This window comes from Balaenoptera musculus, chromosome 11 (assembly GCF_009873245.2).
Source record: "Balaenoptera musculus isolate JJ_BM4_2016_0621 chromosome 11, mBalMus1.pri.v3, whole genome shotgun sequence".
Taxonomy (NCBI): domain Eukaryota; kingdom Metazoa; phylum Chordata; class Mammalia; order Artiodactyla; family Balaenopteridae; genus Balaenoptera; species Balaenoptera musculus.
In genome coordinates this window covers 89,378,100-89,401,381 of record NC_045795.1, presented here as the reverse complement: position 1 = coordinate 89,401,381, position 23,282 = coordinate 89,378,100, and the positions used below count along the sequence as shown (strand labels likewise).

Genomic DNA, 23,282 nt, shown 5'->3' with positions numbered 1-23,282 from the left:
CAGAGAAGCTGCCTAAAATCACACACGTTCACACAGTGTCATGCCGGCCTCTGCCGCTGCAGGCTCATCCCACGTTCCGTACCCCTCCCCCTCCCCAGCCTGAGTGAGCCAGAGCTCCCTAATCAGCCGCTCCTTTAACCCCCTCCTGTCTGGGCGAAGATCACAGTACAAGCACCCCAAAACACCACTGGAAGTGGTCTTGCCCACCAGAAAGACAAGATCCAGCCTCATCCACCAGAACACAGGCACCAGTCCCTTCCACCAGGAAGCCTACACAGCCCACTGAACTAATCTTAGCCACTGGGGGCAGACATCAAAAACAATGGGAACTACGAACCTGCAGCCTGCGAAAAGGAGACCCCCCCAAACACAGTAGTTAAGCAAAATGAGAAGACAGAGTAATATGCAGCAGATGAAGGAGCAAGGTAAAAACCCACCAGACCAAACAAATGAAGAGGAAATAGGCAGTCTACCTGAAAAGAATTCAGAGTAATGATAGTAAAGATGATCCAAAATCTTGGAAATAGAATAGAGAAAATACAAGAAACGTTTAAGAAGGACCAAGAAATACTAAAGAGCAAACAAACAATGATGAACAACACAATAAATGAAATGAAAATTTTTCTAGAAGGAATCAATAGCAGAATAACTGAGGCAGAAGAATGGATAAGTGACCTGGAAGATAAAATAGTGGAAATAACTACCGCAGAGCAGAATAAAGTAAAAAAGAATGAAAAGAATTGAGGACTGTCTCAGAGACCTCTGTGACAACATTAAATGCACCAACATTTGAATTATAGGGGTCCCAGAAGAAGAAGAGGAAAAGAAAGGGATTGAGAAAATATTTGAAGAGATTATAGTTGAAAACTTCCCTAATATGGGAAAGGAAATAGTCATTCAAGTCCAGGAAGTGCAGAGATTCCCATACAGGATAAATTCAAGGATGAACACACCAAGACACATATTAATCAAACTATCAAAAATTAAATACAAAGCAAAAATATTGAAAGCAGCAAGGGAAAGCAACAAATAACATACAACGGAATACCCATAAGGTTAACAACTGATCTTTCAGCAGAAACTCTGCAAGCCAGAAGGGAGTGGCAGGACATATTTAAAGTGATAAAAGGGAAAAAGCCTATAACCAAGATTACTCTACCCAGCAAGGATCTCATTCAGGTTCGATGGGGAAATTAAAACCTTTACAGACAAGCAAAAGCTAAGAGAATTCAGCACCACCAAACCAGCTTTACAACAAATGCTAAAGGAACTTCTCTAGACAGGAAACACAAGAGAAGGAAAAGACCAACAATAACAAACCCAAAGAATTAAGAAAATGGTAATAGGAACATACATAGCGACAATTACCTTAAATGTAAATGGATTAAGTGCTCCAACCAAAAGACATACACTGGCCGAATGGATACAAAAACAAGACCTGTATATATGCTATCTACAAGAGACCCATTTCAGACCTAGGGACACATACAGACTGAAAATGAGGGGATGGAAAAAGATATTCCATGCAAATGGAAATCAGAAGAAAGCTGGAGTAGCAATGGAGAAAGATGGAGTTAATTGATATTTATAGGACATTCCATCCAAAAAAACCCAGAATACACTTTCTTCTCAAGTGCTCATGGAACATTCTCTAAGCTAGATCATATCTTGGGTCACAAATCAAGCCTAGGTAAATTTAAGAAAACTGAAATCGTATCAAGTATCTTTTCTGACCACAACACTGTGAGACTAGACATCAATTACAGGAAAAGCACTGTAAAAAATACAGACACATGGAGGCTAAACAATATGCTACTAAATAACCAAGAGATCACTGAAGAAACCAAAGAGGAAAGCAACAAATACCTAGAAACAAATGACAATGAAAACACAATGACCCGAAACCTATGGGATGCAGCAGAAGCAGTTCTAAGAGGGAAGTTTATAACAATACAATCCTACCTCAAGAAACAAGAAAAATCTCAAATAAACAACCTAACCTTACACCTAAAGCAAGTAGAAAAAGAACCAAAAAATCCCAAAAGTTAGCAGAAGGAAGGAAATCATAAAGATCAGATCAGAAATAAATGAAAAAGAAATGAAGGAAACGATAGCAAAGATCAGTAAAACTAAAAGCTGGTTCTTTAAGAAGATAAACAAAATTGATAAACCATTAGCCAGACTCATCAAGAAAAAAAGGGAGAAGACTCAGATCAATGGAATTAGAAATGAAAAAGAAGTAACAACTGACACTGCAGAAATACAAAGGATCATGAGAGATTACTTCAAGCAACTATATGCCAATAAAATGGACAACCTGGAAGAAATGGACAAATTCTTAGAAATGCACAACCTTCTGAGACTGAACCAGGAAGAAATAGAAAATATAATCAGACCCAATCACAAGCACTGGAATGGAAACTGTGATTAAAAATCTTCCAACAAACAAAAGAACAGGACCAGATCGCTTCACAGGCGAATTCTATCAAACATTTAGAAAAGAGCTAACACCTATCCTTCTCAAACTCTTCCAAAATATAGCAGGGGGAGGAACGCTCCCAAACTCATCCTACGAGGCCACTATCACCATGATACCAAAACAAGGCAAAGATGCCACAAAAAAAGAAAACTACAGGCCAATATCACTGATGAACATAGATGCAAAAATCCTCAACAAAATACTAGCAAACAGAATCTAACAGCACATTAAAAGGATCATACAGCATGATCAAGTGGGGTTTACCCCAGGAATGCAAGGATTCTTCAATATACTCAAATGAATCAATGTGATAAACCATATTAAAAAATTGAAGGAGAAAAACCATATGATCATCTCAATAGATGCAGAAAAAGCTTTCAACAAAATTCAACACCCACTTATGATAAAAACTCTCCAGAAAGTAGGCATAGAGGGAACTTACCTCAACATAATAAAGGCAATATATGACGAACCCACCGCCAACATAGTTCTCAATGGTGAAAACTGAAACCATTTCTACTAAGATCAGGAACAAGACAAGGTTGCTCTCACAACTGTTATTCAACATAGTTTTGGAAGTTTTAGCCATAGCAATCAGAGAAGAAGAAGAAATAAAAGGAATCCAAATCGGAAAAGAAAAAGTAAAACTGTCACTGTTTGCAGATGACATGATACAGAGGACATAGAGAATCCTAAAGATGCTACCAGAAAACTACTAGAGCTAATCAACAAATTTGGTAAAGTTGCAGGATACAAAATTATTGCACAGAAATCTCTTGCATTCCTATACACTAATGATGAAAAATCTGAAAGAGAAATTAAGGAAACACTCCCATTTACCATTGCAACAAAAAGAATAAAATACCTAGGAATAAACCTACCTAAGGAGACAAAAGACCTGTATGTAGAAAACTATAAGACACTGATGAAAGAAATTACAGATGATACATACAGATGGAGAGATATACCATGTTCTTGGATTGGAAGAATCAACATTGTGAAAATGACTGTACTACCCAAAGCAACCTACCGAAGCAGTCACATAGCACAGGGAGATCACCTCGGTGCTTTGTGACCACCTAGAGGGGTGGGATAGGGAGGGAGGGAGGGAGGTGCAAGAGGGAGGGGATATGGTGATATATGTATACGTATAGGAGATTCACTTTGTTATACAGCAGCAACTAACACAACATTGTAAAGCAATTATACTCCAATATGTTAAAAAAAAAAAAAGTAAGAACAGTGATGGGTACACACAAATATAGTATATAAACAATGAAAAAAAATTCTGTATATGATGTAAATAAAATAAAATTGGGTAAATATAAAAAACGAAAAAGAATACTAGTCTATATAGAGACAAAGATTGAGACAAGACAGACAGGCAGACAGTAGAATGATGGGGAGAAAGAATAAATAGTAAAGCGGGACTTTATTCCCTAAGCTTATTGATCCTTGGTTCCAGATACTAGTGAGACTTGCCTCTGGGTTCCATGAGCCATTGACTGTACAATTTCTGCTTTTCGCAATGGACAGAATGTTGGGAAAGACTGATTCAAATAAACAATATAGAATGACCAGTGTTCTGCTTTTCTCCTCTCCAGAAATACCAAAGTGCAGATAACCTGGGCACACAACAATTTGTTTTCAGGAGAAGTTATTAGGGTCAAAGTTAAGCACATGAGAAGACCTGCATCTAAAAGAGAACAGAACTAAAAGGCATATTATCCGTGGTTTTACTTGAATTTCATTGTTTGGGCTTAGGCAAATTTCAGGTTTCACAGAGGGTTAAGACTTGAATTCTCCAAGGTCACACCCAGAGAGAAAATTGCTGGCATCACTCTTTGTGCTACAGTCCTATCCCTCCCAATAAATTTCCCCACCCAGGCTCCTGGCACCCCCAAAACATCTTCTATTACAGAAGTTCAATTTTTAAGTTATTTTCCAATTCATTAAAAACAGGGCATAAGAAAACAAGCAAAAAAAGAAGTAAAAGAAGAGAAGATATCTGTGCTTGTTTTTACCAAAGAAGAAACTAAAACCAGGGTGTGTAACCAATGCGACCACACAGGGCTAGGCACTTAGAAGGGCCTAGCAATTCTAGTTTAATGCTCTGAAGTCACCATCTTAACATTCTTGATACTATTACCTGTAATTTTGTGCTTTGTTAAGTCAAGTCCAATGAATCTGATAAGCCCTGAGTGCTTGGAGCCTTGGCTAATGGGTGGTGCCTCCTCCAGCCACCTCCAGGCCTGCCCGCTTGGACAGGTTCTTCTCCTTTTGCTCCTCATCTCCTGATGCCTCAGGCCTCTCCTGGCTTCCCCTCATCCCCTCTGCCTAGCAACACCTCCAGCCCCAGCTCCAGGATGGGGCCCAGGTAGAGCTCACACAGCGTCAGGGTCTGCTGTGAGTGTGCCATTGTGTCTCAGAGCAGGGCATGGAGGTGGTCATTCCTGCCCCCACCTGGCAGCACCATAGTACATTCGTACATAGTACATAGTGTTGGGCTTCTAGTTAAGGGTGAGGCTCTTGTCCATTCCCGCTCTACGTACCTGGTGTATCCTGGCACAGAGACTGCAATGCCTTGAGGGTTGTCCATCTGCTGTGAGTTGGGGGAATGGTCCAGGGCACAACATGTTGGTCAGGCAGCTGGTGAGGGGCAGAATCCAGCGGCCAGCAGCAGCAGCTGGGCCATGTTTGCACAAAGTAGTGGCGAGAGGCCCTCAGGGCCTCTAAGGGTCTACCTTACTCAACAAATATCCCTGTACCCCAGGGAAAGTGACTTTAAATAGCAAATATAAAACATCATACCAGATCAAGAGAGATAGCATGACTAAAGTTTACAGAATTTAAATGATTTGATCAAGGTCACACTGCTAGTGGTATTCCAGAAGGGGTACTCAAACAGAGGTTTGACTCCAAGTCCAAGGTTGTACACCCTGCAGTATATCCACCAGAGTTCTGTTTATTTCCAGGACTAAAAGAGCTCTACTCTGTCTGCTTTATTTATTTATTTTCTCTTACTAAGCCTCTGCCTTAGTTTCCAAACCAATTTCTTTAGCCTGTCAAACCTACCCTAGACTAAGGTCAGTTGTGTCTTCCCTGAAATTAAGGTTCTATAAAGAGAAAATCTCTCTCTCTCTCATTCTTTCTATCTTTCTCTCATTCTCTCTCTCTCACCAATTTCCCTTGTTATTCTAAGCAAGTCACAGAATTTTAAAATAGAAAAAAAAAAGGTGTGTCAGAGAAATTCCACCTAATTTACAGGGGAGGAGAAGTAATTCCAGGGAGGTCAAGTGCCTTATTTAAGAATTAGAGGCAGACATGAGTCTTAAATCTGACTATAGAGCTCTGCACTGGAATTCCCAGTATATCTTGATGCTTAGCTTGTGGTAGGTTTTATACAGGGAAGACATGTTAGGATTATTTTTTAGTGGAAAAACAAGAGGGAGAAAAACCATCAGCTATGTCAGAGAATAAAAATAAATAGAATTTAAAACATAGTTATGAGATGATTACAATAGTCCAAGCGGAGAGATACATCCTAAAGTAATGCAGCGAGAGTAAGAATGGAAAGGAAAAATAAAAAGGTGATTTGTCAACTAATTGAATTTGGAGGATGCTTAAGTGGAAAGAAAACATTAAAAATTGCTCAGAGATATACTGTTTTTCAAAATAGGGGAAAAAAATAAAAGAAATTAGTTCAGATTTGCAGATGTTGATTTTCACGGCTCCTTGGGGCTCATAGGTTTAGCTGTCTAAGAAATAGTTGTATATACTGCTATGGCTTGGTAATGAGGGCTGGGGTGGAGAGACTGATTTTTTGGACTCATTGGTCTTTAAATTTTAGTGAAAAGAGAATTTTATTCTACTGATGGTTTGATGGCAATACATTCTAGAGATATATTTGAAATTGTTTCAAAAAAGTAGGTTCCCATGTTTAATGCAGCATTGTTTACAATAGCCAAGACAGGAAGCAACCTAAATATCCATCAATGGTTGAATAGATAAAGAAAATGTGGTATATACATATATGTGTATGTATATATATATATATATATGCGTGTGTGTGTGTGTGTGTGTGTATACACACACACACACACACGCATATATATATATATATATGGACTATTATTCAGTCATAAAGAAGAAGGAAGTACTGGTGCCTGTAACAACATGGATGAACTTTGAGGACATTATGTTGAGTGAAATAACTCATTCTCACTTATAAGTGGAATCTAGAGAACTGAAACTCATAGAAACAGAACAGATTGGTGGTTGCCAGGAGTAGGGATGAGGAAGAATGGGGGAGGTGGGAATAGGTGAAGGTTGTCAAAGGTACAAACAGCTAGTATAAGATGAGTGAGTTTGGGGTATATAAAGATGTACAGCATGGTGACTATAGTTAACAAGAGTGTATTGTATATTTGAAATTTGCTAAGAGGTAAGCTCTTAAAAGAAACACACAAAAAATTGTTACTACATGAGGTGATGAATGTATTAACTAACCTTATGGGGTCATCATTTCACAATAAATACATATAGTGCATCATTACATTGTACTCCTTAAACATACACAATGTTGTTATATCTCAATTGACTTACACAATGTCAATTATATCTCAGTAAAGTTGGGGAAAAATATAGGGTCAAATTAGCGTTAACTTTAAGCATTAATTAGATTCAAGCTATATTTTGACGTTGGCGTTTTTTTTACACCTGGATAATCAATGACTTCTTATTCAAGTAAACATCAAAAGTCTGTAGAGGAGGAGGTTAATAGTTACCTGAGAGTGGCCATGCTTGATGTTTCTTTCATGCAACAGACATTTGAGAAGACAATTCTTAACTGAGAATCTACTCTGAACATGATGGAATCATTTTGGTTATTTTTTTATAAGTTACTCTAGCAGAATGAACTAATGGTATACACATGGTATAACATTGGAGACCTGCAGTATTTCAGTCTACTCAGACAACTATGGTGACCTACTGATTTAGAAGTTAAGCCTTAAACCTGCCTGGAAAGTATATGACATATTGGAAGTGGCACACAGATAATAAAGTAAATCATAATAAGTGTGCCTTACCATATATTTCACATATGTTGATCTCTTCAGTCTAAAGCCAAACCAAAGTAAAATTATCCATCGTTGCTTATTTTGATATTGCCAGCACACAGTGATAAAGGCCAACATAAGTAAATTCAACCACATTTAATTAGCTCTGATTATGTGTTAAACCTTCTTTATGCACTGCCAATGCAAAAATAAATAAATGAATTGCACTCAAGATGCTTATAATCAAATAAGAGCAATTTTGGCATATAGTAAGAGCCAGGGACAAAGTTGAACGTTTATAGGAATTATTTTATCCTTACATAAACTCTGTCACATAGATTCCAATATTCCCATTATAAGAGTGAAGAAATTGATGTTTGAGGAACTTAAGTAACTTAGTCAATAACAAACAGCTAGAGAGTGTTGGAATCCAGTTTTGAATTTAGGCAGTCTGACTCCAGAACCCATACTCTACGTCACTATGATATATACTCCAGAAAGGGAGGCTGACAAAAACAATTAACTAATTGCATTATTACAGGATAAGTGTTCTACCAAAAGCACAAATATAATTTTAAGGAAGTCCAGAGAAGGAAGTAATTAATTCTACTTAGAGGTTATGGACAAGTGACAAAAGATGCAATATTTGAACTAAGTGTAAAAGAATGAGAGTGAGAATGCCTTTGAAAGAAAAGGGAATAGTAAGGAAACTTTAAGAATAGCGATATGGGGGCTTCCCTGGTGGCGCAGTGGTTGAGAGTCTGCCTGCCAATGCAGGGGACACGGGTTCGAGCCCTGGCCTGGGAAGATCTCACATGCCGCGGAGCAACTGGGCCCGTGAGCCACAGCTACTGAGCCTGCGCGTCTGGAGCCTGGGCTCCGCAGCAAGAGAGGCCGCGATAGTGAGAGGCCCGCGCACCGCAATGAGGAGTGGCCCCCGCTCGCCGCAACTAGAGAAAGCCCTCGCACAGAAACGAAGACCCAACACAGCTAAAAACAAATAAATAAATTTATAAAAAAAAAAAAAAAAGAATAGCGATATGAAAATACCTGTCATTCAAAAAATGTAACTGGTCTGGAACGAAGGAGAGTAATGAAATACACGGATGGAATTGTAGATTTAGAAGAGTTTTGAAGGACTTTCAGTGATATGACAGAGGTTTGAACCTGATGTGTAAAAGTTAGAAAACATGGGAGTGTTTTCAATTTTAAGCAGATGTATGACAAACTTAGATCTATGACTAACTGGGGGAGGATAGGGGAAGAAAAACCACATATCAGGAAGATTATTTATCAAACATTTGAAAACACTGAGATAACTGGGGCATTGTCAGTAAGAATGAAAAGAATGAGGACGAAGTGAGCCATTTTGAAGTGTTTAGAGGCAATACCAACAGACTGGTATAACTGATTTGATGTGAAAGATGAAGGAAAGAGAACATTTAAGATTACTCTGAGCTAGTTATTGTGGATGAATGCAAGAATGCGTGTATGTTGAAGTCCTTAACTGTTAAAGGGAAAAGGAGAAGAAGAAAGACTAAGGGCAGTGAGGACGAAAGGAGATGAGAAAGTAGATATAAGTTTAATTCATTTTTCATTCATTTTTTAAACATTCATTCAGACAGAAACAATTTCCTTATGAGTTACTAGCCTACACACCCCATGTTTTCTGTAATCACGCAGATGTGAATGGAAGTTTGAATGATTAAATAAATGAAACATCCATTCACTGCAGAGAATCATTTTACAAGGCAAACTGGGTTTAGAGAATAAAATTATTCAAGAAATTCTGCAAGTATTTAGGTTCACGTTTTAGAATCTTACACCTTAAGCTGTTCCTCCTTGACAATTGAGTGATGCGCTTGGGGTGACAGGAGGGATCTAGTTCATTGTGTAGTAACTGGCCTTAGAAAGGTTCTTTCACAATAACAGGAAGGAAGGCAGAGTAGAGACAGATAGAAAACGTAGTGATACAAGTGGGATTGAAAACCTGTTAAAATAATACTCAGATTTTTTTTTCCTTACTTTCTTAGGAAGGAGAAAGGAATATCATTAGCTGACACAGATGATGGGAGAGGAAGTATGGGAAGTTTGAGAAGAGATGGTAATGTGTAAAATGATCATCAGGAGAATGAAAAAGTGAATAGACAAGAGATATGTGTTGTGACAGGACAAACTAGGAATATTTGTGAAAGATTTCAAAAGGGACATGAAAAGATTACTGAGTGTTCTGTTCAGTGCACTTTTGGGGGTTAATTTTGCCTTTCAATGTCTTTTATCTATTTTATAGCAGTGTAAGGAGGTGGAAAACTATTAAGAAGGCAAATGATTCTAACCACTAAAATGCAAATGAGTTGTGCCCAGTGGAATGCCATTGGTTTTTTCCCTTTTTCCCTATGGAGAAACCAGCCTTTTGTTTTGTTTTGTAACAGCTTTCTTGAAATATATTCACATGCCATATGATTTAGTCATGATAAACCCATATTGCATCTATTTATGAATTAATATTACCATTTCTTATCACCTGTGTGGTTCTTTGCATTCTATTTTGAACAAGTTGCAACATTTTACTGGTTTCCACATTGATTTGTTTAAGCAAAATTTTTCAGATGGGCTTATTTATATTTGTTTGAGATTCATGATTTTGTCATTTAAAGAATATCATTAAGACATGTTAAATTTGAATTGCCAGAGGGACTCAGAGATGTAGGAGGGGGCTGGGGACAGAGTCAGAGTTGGATGGCATTGCTTTGTAAAAGGTAGTAACAACCTGGAACTTAAATAAAAAGGAAAACTGAAGATGGAAGGCCAATGATCATCAACATCTATAGAATTGACAAAAGAGAAAAAACAGCCAAAAAATTCTGAGGAAGATCTATATGAGAAGTTGAGACTATTTTACCAGGATCATTGTATGAGTTTTCTATTGCTACCGTAACAAATTACCTGCATTTTCGTGGCAGAAACCTACACATATTTATTATCTTATAATTCTGTAGGTCGGAATTCCAAAATGGATCTCACTGAGCTAAAATCAAGATTGGTAGAACTGTATCCCCTTCTCAAGGCTCCAGAGTAGAGTCCTTTTCTTTGCCTTTTCCAGCTTCTAGAAGCTGCCTGCATTCCTTGGTTTGTGGACCCCCTTTCTCCAACTTCAAAGACAACAACAGCACATTGAATCCTCATATCAAATTACTCTGGCTATTCTTCCATAGTCACATTTTTCCTGATTCACTTGTCTCTCTTGTAGTTTTAAGGACCCTTGTGATTACACTGGGCTCATCCAGATCATCCAAGATAATCTCCCTATTAAGATCAGCTGATTAGCAACCTTAATTCTATCTGCTACTTTAATTCCCCTTCACCATGTAATCTAACATATTCACACGATCCAGGGATTAGGATATGGACATCTTTGGAGCCATTATTCTGCCCATCACACCCATCACATGGGAGACCAAGAAAGGAGAGCTTTTAATAAAGGACATAGTTAAGATTGTCACATGTTAGTAATAATGAAAAACAAGAACAACAGCAAAGCACTAGTGTTGGTCATCAGAAAGTCTCTTGTTTCTTCTTTAGGAGAAATTTCGTTTTCAAAGTCAAGATGGATTGAGACAAAAAGGCCAAATTTTAAGTAAATTCAAGACAGAGAAAACTATGGCATTGTATATAAAATACTCTACAAAGAAATCAGATGGCAGAGAAAAAGAGAGGTGAACAGAAATAACAGCAGGGCCTAGAGCCGTTGATATATGTGAGTTTCAGTTCTGATTATTTATATTTTTAGGAAAAAAGGGACAATCTTATTTGTAGGCTGAGGGGCAGACTGAGAGGCAAACTTAGATTCTGTCTTTTGAACTTCTGGGTCTTTGACCCTATTACTTGCCCAATTTAGAGCATTTCAGCATTAACCTTTGAAAAATAACAGCATGCTGTCAGGAACACAAAGCACCAAAAAGCACTTTGCTAAAATGTCCCAGAGTGAAGATGTTAGAAAACCCCTGGAAACCTATTATTATCATTGAGATATTACAGGGCCCTCTTTGGTTGCTCTCTGAGATAAGATTGTGTCTGCCTGAAATGGCATTGATTCCATGTATATACCAATAACAAACCGAAGAAAGAAAATTTGGAAAAAAGAAAAATAAATAACTGAGGAAAGCACTCTAAAAATCTGTGAATGCCAGACATAGTACCGCAATGTATATTATTTGATGATGACAGACTTAATTTTGGTTACACAGTGTCACCGCAAAGCATGCTGATCTATCAGTCCTGCTTGTACTTATTGCCAGCATGAATATCTTAATGAAATCAGTGTTTTGGGGGTTAAATGTCACCCAAGTGGCCTCCTTTGGAAAGTTAAAGCAGTACCTCATTCCCATATATGTCATCTATGCCTTTCTACTTTCTCACGTAGAATTCTATCTCTCATTCTAGTCATGTACTTTTCCTGCCCTCTGTGCCAAGCAAAAATGCCACCAAATTTGTCAGAAAAGGTTTGCCCTTTGTGAAACTAGCCTGATTAAGTTTTATCAGCTCATCTCTCTCTGGATGTTTGGTAACCTCACTCCTTATTACTGTCTTAGAGATCTTGCCTACAGCCAAGGGCAGATCTGCTCATTTATAATTTTCTGGTTCTTTTTCAGCTCTTTTCTCACAGGCTGGGGTGAAGTATTTGTTATTTCATTTTGCCTCTATCTCCCTGTAACTGTGAAAACATTTTTGCTAAGGTTTCCTCATTTGGGTTAAAAATTTATTTATTTAGAAATAGATTTATATTTTTTCCAATTTATCACAATGAAAATTTCTTATAAATGTAAAATTATTGGTTGATAAAAACCTCTCATGCATTTCCTGTACTTGCCAATGTGATCTTTCTTATCAAGAAAGGCTCCTTAGAGTGGATGAACACTTATTCTCTTTATTTCTCTCTTGCTACATCGGTTTAAACTTCATAAACACCATAATTACACTAGACCGAACTTGAATGTGAAATAAGAAAATGAAATAGCATCCCCTGATTCATTATGCTATATTGTCTTCTTCCCAATATAAAGATTAAATGACAGGGATAGTTTACAGAAATGAGAAACACGAGTTCAATTTTTTTCGGACTCGTAATCAACAAAAGATTTTTTCTTTTCTTTTATGAGTAGGGAAAATGGCTGATTCCCTATGTGAGAGAAGCACTTGACATTTTCTGTTTATTCTTTCAAGGTTCAGTTAGTTCTGAATTTTGCCTTTTTTTTTTCACTTCAGTGTTTGAACATAAACAGTTTATCCTGTGATGCTACATTGACTTTGTAAACATTTTACAAAGATGAATATGCGTCAGGCTTTTTCTTCTTCCCTTTCCTATTGATTTTTTCGCCTTCATGTTCTTTATCAACCCGTTTCCATGTTCTTTACGATAGGTGAAAATTTAGACAAGAGAAATACATCACATATCTCATTGGCAGGGACTGGTATGGACATGTAGGAAAAAGTTTTATTTACTCAACCAGTATTGTTTTAAGTTTAGAGTTTTAATTTTATGCCATTATATAAACAATAGATGCTCATTATGGAATATTTGCAAGACTCAAACATGAAGAGAAAAAATACCCAATTGTGTTTTTGCAAAATAACTACTATTAGGATATTGGTACCGATAATTCCAGGATTTTTTACTATACTATGCTGTTAATTTTTAATCTCTGCTATTACTCAGTTAAAAATATGAGATAAGCATTTCCCTGCTCTTAATTAGCACTTGTGAAATTTTATTTTTAATGGAACTATACATTTTGAAAGTTTCATAATAATCCATCATATAACTGGTGTATCTAAATGAAAATATTTACATTGTTCCATATTTTGGTTTTCTATTACCAAAACAATGAAATAATAAATGCCTTTTCTATATTTATGATTATTAGCATAATTTTCTAGAATTGGAATTAGTGAATATAAGAGAATTAATGTTTGGATTGTTCTGATAATTACTGATAATTTTCATCTAATTTAATGTTATAAAGTCAGAAAACACTTTCTAGTACAAATTCTATCCCAGCTAGGGTTTGAAAGATGATGAGGATGATGACATTTTTGACAATTTACTTACTGTTAGGTGTACTAGTTTGGCATTCATTATCTTATTCTTAACACAACTCTGAGGAAAATGCTAACTCTCCCCCATTTTACACAGGGTAGAATTTTGACACTAGTCTGTCTCACATCAGAAGCCATGATCTTAACAACTCATGAAGATATAGGAATTAGGAATAGAGAGATTATTTAGAAAGAAGAATGAGTAAGTAAATGCAAATGCCCTGAGTTGAGAGAAATTAAGGAGAATTTGGAGAACTCACATAATCCTTGCTAAGGAAAGAGTTGACAAGAGATGGGGCTAGAGAGAGAGATATCCAAAGTAACATCAAGAAGGTCATTTTAGCCACCTTAAAGAATGAGAAATTAATCCTGAGGTCTTTGGGGAGCCATAAACATGATTTAAGTTTGTGATTACATTTTTTCAGTTGGAAAAACATGTCCAAATTCTCATGCAAATTTGCCAGGAAGCAGTAGCTGCCATGCTTGTATTTAAGGAGCTTAACAGAGAGCCCAGATATGAAGTGCTCTCCAGATAAGAATGTCTACTGAAAAAAAATGCACATCCTAAAAGTTGAGAGTTATGTTTTATTCATCAGATTTTCTAAGGACTTCAAGTACAGGAGGCAGATTCTCAGATCGCTCTGAGGGACTGCTCCAAAGAGGTAAGAGAAGAGCCAGGATACATAGGGGTTTTTGCAACAAAGACCAGGTAGTCAGAACATCAAAAGATTACCATTAATGAATTAAGCACTTTTCTCTGTATGGGAACATGCAAAAGTTTGGACGCATTGAAATCATTCCTTTGATATGCACCTTAGCTACCTAGGGCCAGTATCCTGTTCTTTCCCTCCGGAGTCCCCTCAGGGTGCACTGCTGTGGGTGGCTGCAGTGGCTGAGGGCTTGGCAGTGGGCAGCCCATTTGTCTCCATCCTGAGTTCCTTCAGGGCTCACTGTCAGGGCGGCTGTAGTGGCTTGATGGCTGCTGCAACGTCCTTTGTTTACTGATATGGTAGGCAACATTTTTCATTTACAAGAAGGAACTCGACTTAGGGCAAATCTGCTGTTTTCTTTATTTGCCTATCTGTCCCCAAAGGGTCCAGATGTCTCTGGCTTCTTCTGATGCCGTGATCTTGGCTGTCTCTTTTGCTTCTTTGGAGGTATCTTTGCTGTCCACTGACCGAGCAAGTGTCACATATACTGTTAGACTCAGTTCACATAGCAATGACTGGATGCTGCTCCAGAAAGGACTGCATTAAAAATATGTGCTTTATCTTCTAGACAAAGAAATAAAAACAGAATTCTAGCAGAGAGACTAACTGACATTTAGTAAACATTGCTATGGTATATTGGCTATTACCTATTTTGTCCTTTCTTTTATTTGTTTCTTCTAGAGGTAGCGTAGAAGAAGCTGACTGCTTTGTAAACTTTTCACAAACACCAATAATTCACAAATGCCAAGGACTTTTGTTGACAAGAGCACAAGAGATAACAGAAAAAATAATGGAGAGCTCACTTTTGAGTCATAATTTAACTCAATCACAATGTTTTGCAGTGTTTTCTCCACCCACTTTGTACAGTTTGTCACCCCCCCATTACCAAAAATTGGAACAAAAACAAATGGGCAGAAGAGAGAAAAAGCTTTTATTGAGCTATATTTAGTGGCATTTTCCACATTTCAAATGGCCATTTTGTAATACCATATACATGTTTCCTAGGGCCGCCATAACAAATTACCGAAAACTGAGAGGCTCAAACCAACAAATGCATTCTCTCACAGTTCCAAAAGGCTTAAAGTCTAAAATGAAGATGTCGTCAGGGTTGATTCATTCTGGAGGGTCTGAGGCTTCCAGAAATCTTCCCATGCCTCCATCCTAGGGTCTAGTGGTTGTTGGCCATCCTTGGTTTTCCTTGGCTCATAGACACATCACTTCAATCTCTGCGTCCATCTTCACATCACCACCTTCTGTTTCTCTGTGTGTTTTCTTCTAAAAGGACTCCAGTCATTGGATTTAGGACCCAATCAAAATCTGTTAAGATTTTATCTCAATATCCTTAATTAATTACATTTTCAAAGACCCTATTGCCAAATATAATCTCATTCTTAGTTTGTAGGTGGACATAAATGCTGTGGAGGACACTGTTGAACCCACAACACTTAGCTCAGCATTTTTTTGAATTATTTCTTTTATTAGAGCTGTTCCAGATTTCTCAGACACTTCAACACTAAAATAAAAATTGTTATTCTTTAAGGTGCAAGAGGCAATCTAATATTCAATGTTTCCCAAACTTATGAAGGCAGATTTTTTTTTAAATAGCACCTTATGATATAAGTTGTTTCTTTGTTTGTTTGTTTTTTATGGACAGTTTTTTGGAAATGTTGGGGAAGGCAAGCTTCAAATACTTCATATAAAACTCATTTCTTTCTCTGCCTTTCAGTTTCTCTTTGTATTCTGGCCTAAACTTTAGTATACATAGGCTACACATCTCAAGAAGCCCAGTGGAAATAGCAAAACTTGTCTGTCTTTGCCTTTTCCTCTGATTTTCTGCAATCCCTGGAGAAGTAAAGTAATTGCTTTTCAACATGAGTTAATTGTTTCTTTGCATGAGTTGGGAGGATGGAATCATTTCCTAGAATAATAAAAACTAACATATAATCAGCACACATTGCAGAGCAGACACTATATGAAATATTTTATAAAATAATATTTAATGCATTTTAATCCTTATTACAACCCTGTAGGTATTAATATTATGTCCATTTGACAGATAAAAAGGATGACATTCAGAGGACTGTGACTTGCCCATGTTCACACAGCTGATAAAATAAGGAGCCCACACTCTTTGTCACTATGTGTGCTTCCTTTCCATATAAGTACACATTTCTCTATCATGTTGTACATGTGTGCTGGGAGTGGGAGAGTGGGGGTGGGGAGGGTGCACCTGACTTGCATCACTAAGCGCTGTAGGTGCTGCTTTTTATTTATTTACTTATTTAACTTTATAAGCTCCTTAAGTTTCATTAAATGCATAATTGACTTGGAGATAAAAATGTCCACTTATGCATAACCTCTCATAACAATTTGGCTTTAACAATTCAAACAGTGGTACCACTAGCAAATCACAGATGCTGATTAGCAAGGTTTCAGGGCTGTGCTTGGAACTGCTGGCACCTCTATCATTATTACATCCAGAAAATAGATGAGGTTAGAGATAAAATGGTCTAATTAACCAGGAGCTGCTTCAGTATCCTCAGTGACCAGCCACAGATTAATCAGAAACAGAAACCTTGCTTTTCAGAGGACCCAGAGATGATGCTTAGATGTATATCAAGAACAATGGCACTAAAATAACTAATAGCCAATTATGTCTATAACCTGAACGAACTAGTTGAGAAATTCTCTAGGGCAAACGTTGGCAGTAAAGAGGAGAGTCTCTGAATAATCTCTTGTCTCAGAGAAAATGCTTTTGTATCTCAAGAGTTTTAGAGAATCTGATGGATACAGAAATGCCAAAAGATTAATAATAAAGTTAATAATTTGAATACCCTGTTTTCATCACTGTCCTATAGGTTTCTTCTTCCTCAGGGATTGGTTATTGATAGACATATAGGAACTGCCCTGGGCTGGGCAGAATGTTTCATGGATGTGCTTTATTTTGGGCTATTTTTGTTTACCTCTGAATCCTCAGGTCCTGTAATAGTGCATATGATCATTGCTGGATACTTACTTGGTGAATAAATAAATAAATGGATGATACAAATAGGAATCTAATATTATAATTAATTGATCTCCTATAAACCCATCACTGAACTCTTTATTAAGTATAAAGGATTTAGTCTGTTTTTGTCTTAACTGTATGTTTTTAAAATGAACTGAGAGCTTACTGTGTGCCAGGCCCTGGTCTAAGGGCTTTGCATACATGATAGCAGTTTATCCTCATCACAACCACTTGTTCATTCAACAACAAATATTTATTTTGTGCTTCCTCTGGGCCAGTCACTTTTCAAGGTACAGCAAACAGCAGAAAACAAAACAGATAAACAAAGAAACCCTTTTTTCTTTTGGATCTGAAAAGAAGAAAGTGATATTACTATCTGTCTGAAGTCAGAAGTAGACTTGTTCCAGGGTAAACCCAGGTACTTTAACTACAGAGCCCCTACTGCTAATAAAAGCCTCTACACCAACCACCATGCTAAAGGTTTTCTGTACCATACTCCATGTACTATTTCTGCGGTGATCACTACACTAAAGAAAGAAAGAAGATACATGCTCTCTGGATGATTGTTCAGCCTGAGCAAATGCCAAATGCTGTTAAGCAATGCCTATCTCTAAAACAAATTCTTTCTCATTGAATCACCAAGGTTAAGGGAGATATTTCCATAAGCAGAAGCAAATTAATTTGGAGTTTTTCATCAACAATAATGAGATGGGGCAGTAAGAACCTAAACTTTCATTGTGTCTTTTTGCTTTATGACAAAGAGAGCACCTTTTCGAGCTGCCTAAAAAGGAATTACTTGCTGCTGAGTTTTGTGTGAGCTTTTAGTGTTGCTCATGAAAAAAATCTTTGGCTGCTGAAATAGTGGGTATAGGTTCTTGTGTGGAATATAAGAAGTTAAAGTGATAAATCCCTAAGCAACATGGAAATAAGATTACACTAAAGGTGAGATTAGTAAGATCCAGTATATAATGAATGAGATCAACCATCAGATCAACCATCAAAACAGCCCCATGGGTTGTCTATAAATATATACCTGAAAAGGTCTGGTAACACCCAGGTCATTCAAGGGGTAAAGTAACAAGACAAAACTAGGGTGGGTCTAACCAAAGCTATGAGTTTTAATCTGATACATGTTACTATGAATAACTAAAAAGCCTCTTAACAACACAGAAGTGTCTGCTTAGACCCAGAAAAGAAGAACAAAAGGTGTAAGAATTTGGAAGTGTTTTTTATAGTACTCTTTCGGCAGGAGACACTCTAGCATGGCCACTAAAACAATAAAATATTAATGGTTATGTGCATTTAATGAGTGTATCAACTTGTGTACATTCAATAAAGATTACTTGCCCAAAGGGATGTTCAGCTCTTTGCCCTAGAGGTAATCTCTAAGCCCTTGGGCTGTCAGACCTGGTAAGAATGTCTGTTTACTTAGGGCCTAGGCCATGCTGGATAGTCTAGGCTAACAATGTGATTGGTGGTGCAGAGGGTGGGAGGCAAAGAAAGACTGGGCCCTGCAGCACCAGCTTGACCTCTGGAAGGGCTTTAGCCTAAGGTAAGGCACATGGGCAGTCAACTAGTCTACATGACAGAGCCCCAGTAAAGACTCCACATCAAGACTGAGCGTGCTTCCCTGCATATGGTCATGCATCTTTCCTAGAAATAAGCACTCTTTGCACGGTTCCACTAGGAGAGCACACCTGAAGGCTGTGCACATAGAACTCTTCTGGACTCTGCCCTATGTGTCTCTCCCCTGGGCTAATTTGAATCAGTATGTTTTCATTGTAATAAACTGTACCAGTCAGTATAGTGGCTTTGCAGATTTCTGTGAGTCCTTTAAGGGAATTATCAAGCTTGAGAGTGATCTTGGATTGAGCTTTTACTTTTCTTTTCGGCCACGCCATGCAACTTGTGGGATGCTAGTTCCCCAACCAGGGATCGAAACTGGGCCACCTGCAGTGGAAGCGTGGAGTCAGGATTCCTAACCACTGGACTGCCAGGGAATTCCCATGAGGTGATCTTGGGACCTCCTGAATTTGCAGTTAGTACCAGAAGTGAGGGTGATCTTGGCAACTCCAGAAATTTGCAGACATATTATTTAATCCTCATAGCAAACTAATGAGGTTTAAGATCACATGGCTGAGAAGAGAACATAAACAAAATATTCTCTGACATAAATCATAACAGTATTTTCTTAGATCAGTTTCCAAAGGCAAAAGACATACCAGCAAAAATAAACAAGTGGGACTTAATCAAACTTACAAGCTTTTGCACAGCAAAGAAAACTGTAACAAAATCAAAAGATGACCTATGGACTGGGAGAATATATTAGCAAATGTGACCGAGAAGGGCTTAATTTCCAAAATATACAAACAGCTCATACAACTCAATATCAAAAAAACAATCAAAAAATGGGCAGAAGACCTAAATAGACATTTCTCCAAAGAAGACATCCAGATGGTTATCAGGCACATGAAAGATGCTCAATGTCACTAATTATTAGAGAAATACAAATCGAAACTACAACGAGGTACCTCCTCACACCAGTCAGAATGGCCATCATCAAAAAGTCTACAAATAATAAATGCTGGAGAAGGTATGGAGAAAAAGGAACCCTCCTAAGCAATTGGTGTGAATGTAAACTGGTGCAGCCACTATGAAAAACAGTATGGAGATTCTTTAAAAAAACTAAAAATATTGTTACCATATGACCCAGCAATCCCACTCCTGAGCATATATCCGGAAAAAATAAAAACTCTAACTCGAAAGGATAAGTGCACCCTTGGGCTTTCCTGGTGGCGCAGTGGTTAAGAATCCGCCTGCCAATGCAGGGGACACTGATTCGATCCCTGGTCCGGGAAGATCCCACGTGCCGTGGAGCAACAAAGCCCATGTTCCACAACTACTGAGCCTGTGCTCTAGAGCCCACAAGCCACAACTACTGAGCCCATGCACCACAACTACTGAAGCCCACATGCCTAGGGCCCATGCTCTGCAACAGGAGAAGCCACTGCAACGAGAAACCCACACACTGCAACGAAGAGTAGCCCCTGCTCACCACAACTGGAGAAAGCCCGTGTGCGGCAATGAAGACCCAACTCAGCCAAAAATAAAATAAATAAATTTATATTTAAAAAAAACAAAAGGATACATGCACCCTAATGTTCATTGCAGCACTGTTTACAATAGCCAAGACGTGGAAGCAACCTAAGTGTCCATCCACACATGAATGGATAAAGAAGATGTGCTATATATATATAAAATGGAATATAACTCAGGCATAAAAAAGAATGAAATATTGCCATTAGCAGCAATATGGATGGACCTAGAGATTATCATACTAAGTGAAGTACATCAGACAGAGAAAGACAAATATTATATAACACTTACATGTGGAATCTAAAAAATAATACAAACGAAGCTATATACAAAATAGAAACAGACTTACAGACTTAGAAAACAATATTAGGGTTACCAAAGGGGAAAGGTGGGGGGAGGGATAAATCAGGAGTATGGGACTAGCAGATATATACTACTATATATAAAATAGATAAACAATAAGGATTTACTGTATAGCATAGGGAACTATATTCGATATCTTATAATAACCTATAATGGAAAATAATGTGAAAAAGAATGTATATACATATATATGTGTATATATGTGAAACACTTTGCTGTACACCTGAAGTTAACATTGTAAATCAACTATACTTCAATTTAAAAAGAAAAAGAGAAAAAGATTACATAGCTAAGAAGTTGCCAAGTTAAGGTTTGAAACCCAAAAGCCTGACTGCTAAAGTCATGCATTAATCACTTTTCAGTCCTCACACTAGTGTAGAAATCACTAAGGATGGTACTTTGTAAGGGACAGGGAGGATTTATAAGACTTCACCATAACTCTAACACATAGTCTCAAGACTATCCATTTTTTATGCTGGCCAACCAACTTCTTGATATCTAATTGTTCTAAAATGTAGGTTTTATTATTATTCGGGTATAGTAAGGACAACAGATTTAGGAGATGACTGCCATTAAAAAGATAGTTCGGTATTTGTTTTTCTCCTTCTGAATTACTTCACCCTGTATGGCAGACTCTAGGTCCATCCACCTCAATACCGTATGCTAACACATATATATGGAATCTAAAAACAAAAATTTTTCTGAAGAACCTAGGGGCAGGACAGGAATAAAGACACAGATGTAGAGAATGGGCTTGAGGACACGGGGAGTGGGAAGGGTAAGCTGTGACGAAGAGAGAGAGTGGCATGGACACATATACACTACCAAATGTAAAATAGCTAGCTAGTGGGAAGCAGCTGCATAGCACAGGGAGATCAGTTCGGTGCTTTGTGACCACCTAGAGGGGTGGGATAGGGAGGGTGGGAGGGAGATGCAAGAGGGAGGGGATATGGGGATATATGTATACGTATAGCTGATTCACTTTGTTATACAGCAGCAACTAACACAACATTGTAAAGCATTTATACTCCAATAAAGATGTTAAAAAAAAAAAAAGATAGTCCGTTATAGTTCCCAAAAGCAGGGGAGATTCCATGCCATGCAAGGCTACACAGGGAAGCACCAGTGTCAGTCAGGAGGCAGAGGAAGTGGAGGCGAGAGAGAGCTTGTATTGTGATTTCCATAGGAAGAAACAGGGAAGGCAGTCTAAGAAGGTTCAGGATTGACTAGTTTGAATACTTTCAGCAGCCTCTGGGGTGTAGGGTCTCTCTCTAGTTGTCTGATAACTGCCCCGAGGTGATTAGGGCTGGGGAATAGTGGCCCAGAGTGTAAGATCCCAATAAAGGAGGTGGTTTGGGTATGGACTCTGATAGGTTGGTTTGCATATGAAAGACAGCTCAGTGGTATCTCTAGAAATTGGCTAGCCCTGGGAGGGGCAGACCCTCCAGGGTCAGCAAGGCCCCAGATGGCAAAGTAACAGAAATACAGAAAATGAGATGACATGATTATTCAATAATCCATACTGCCAGGTAGCAGGAAACAAGAAATAGGGTATACACCCACAATGGGTCAATATCACCCCCAAGGAGGTGAAAATTAGTTCCAAGGAGTGGAGAGGATGGTGAAAAAAATGTTACTTTTTATGTATAAAGCACAGGACCACATATATTATATGAATAAATATACAGAATATATATGGTATTAAAACTTCATGGGTGGGGGACTGAGTGGGCCCCTTTGTGGCAAAAAGAGAGTGAAAATAAAATAAAAGTTGAGAAAAACTGGAATAAAGTATCCTAGATAATGAATGTAAATATTCTGTTAAGTGAAAAACAATCCATTATAGTAATATATTATTAATGTACTAATATATTAATTAATATAAACTTTTTTCTGATTTATATATAAAGTCATATAAATTTGCTCAGCAAGTGTTTGTCCATAAGACCTGATCAACTCTGTGCTAAGAAAACCTAGTCTCCAACACCACAGAACTGAGAATCAGACTCTGAAGGGTGATGAGTGAAACTCCACTATTCTCTGCTGGGGCACCACCATTTCTCTAAAAGATTTCCTATCTTCTCCCTCTAAAATATCATTAATGTTATAAAGACATCTTGTAAAATAGAGATTTGTGCTTTTAAGTGGCTGGGGGTGGAGGAGCAGCTCTGTACTCACCAAGAGTTTGCTGATCTTAGATTGGCTCAAGAGTATTTCTGGGTTAATTGTTCTTTCTCTTTTTTATAATTTCTGCTGCATCTGAGAGAATAAGGGAGGTAATCAGAAATGCAATGGGTAGTGCCCACTTTGGCAAAATGAAGTAAAATTGGCCTGATACAAAGAAGATTAGCATAGAACCTGCATAAGGATGACACAAATGTTTTTGAGACAATTCCATTTTTTCTTCTTTTTTTATTGAAAAAAAGACATGAGAAACTACCTGGGATAATGGAAATGTTTTATATCTTGTT

At 37.7% G+C, this 23,282-nt stretch overlaps 1 protein-coding gene and 1 non-coding gene across 2 annotated transcripts in view; one reads left to right on the top strand and one right to left on the bottom strand.

The window, feature by feature from the left end:
• The window catches only part of CNTN6 (contactin 6), a 291,320-nt gene that overhangs the window by 158,799 nt on the left and 109,239 nt on the right, over positions 1–23,282 (bottom strand). The gene's annotated exons all lie outside the window — the stretch shown is intronic.
• On the top strand, positions 23,110–23,214 carry LOC118904566. The gene has a single exon (XR_005022020.1). It is a non-coding gene; the product is annotated as a U6 spliceosomal RNA (small nuclear RNA).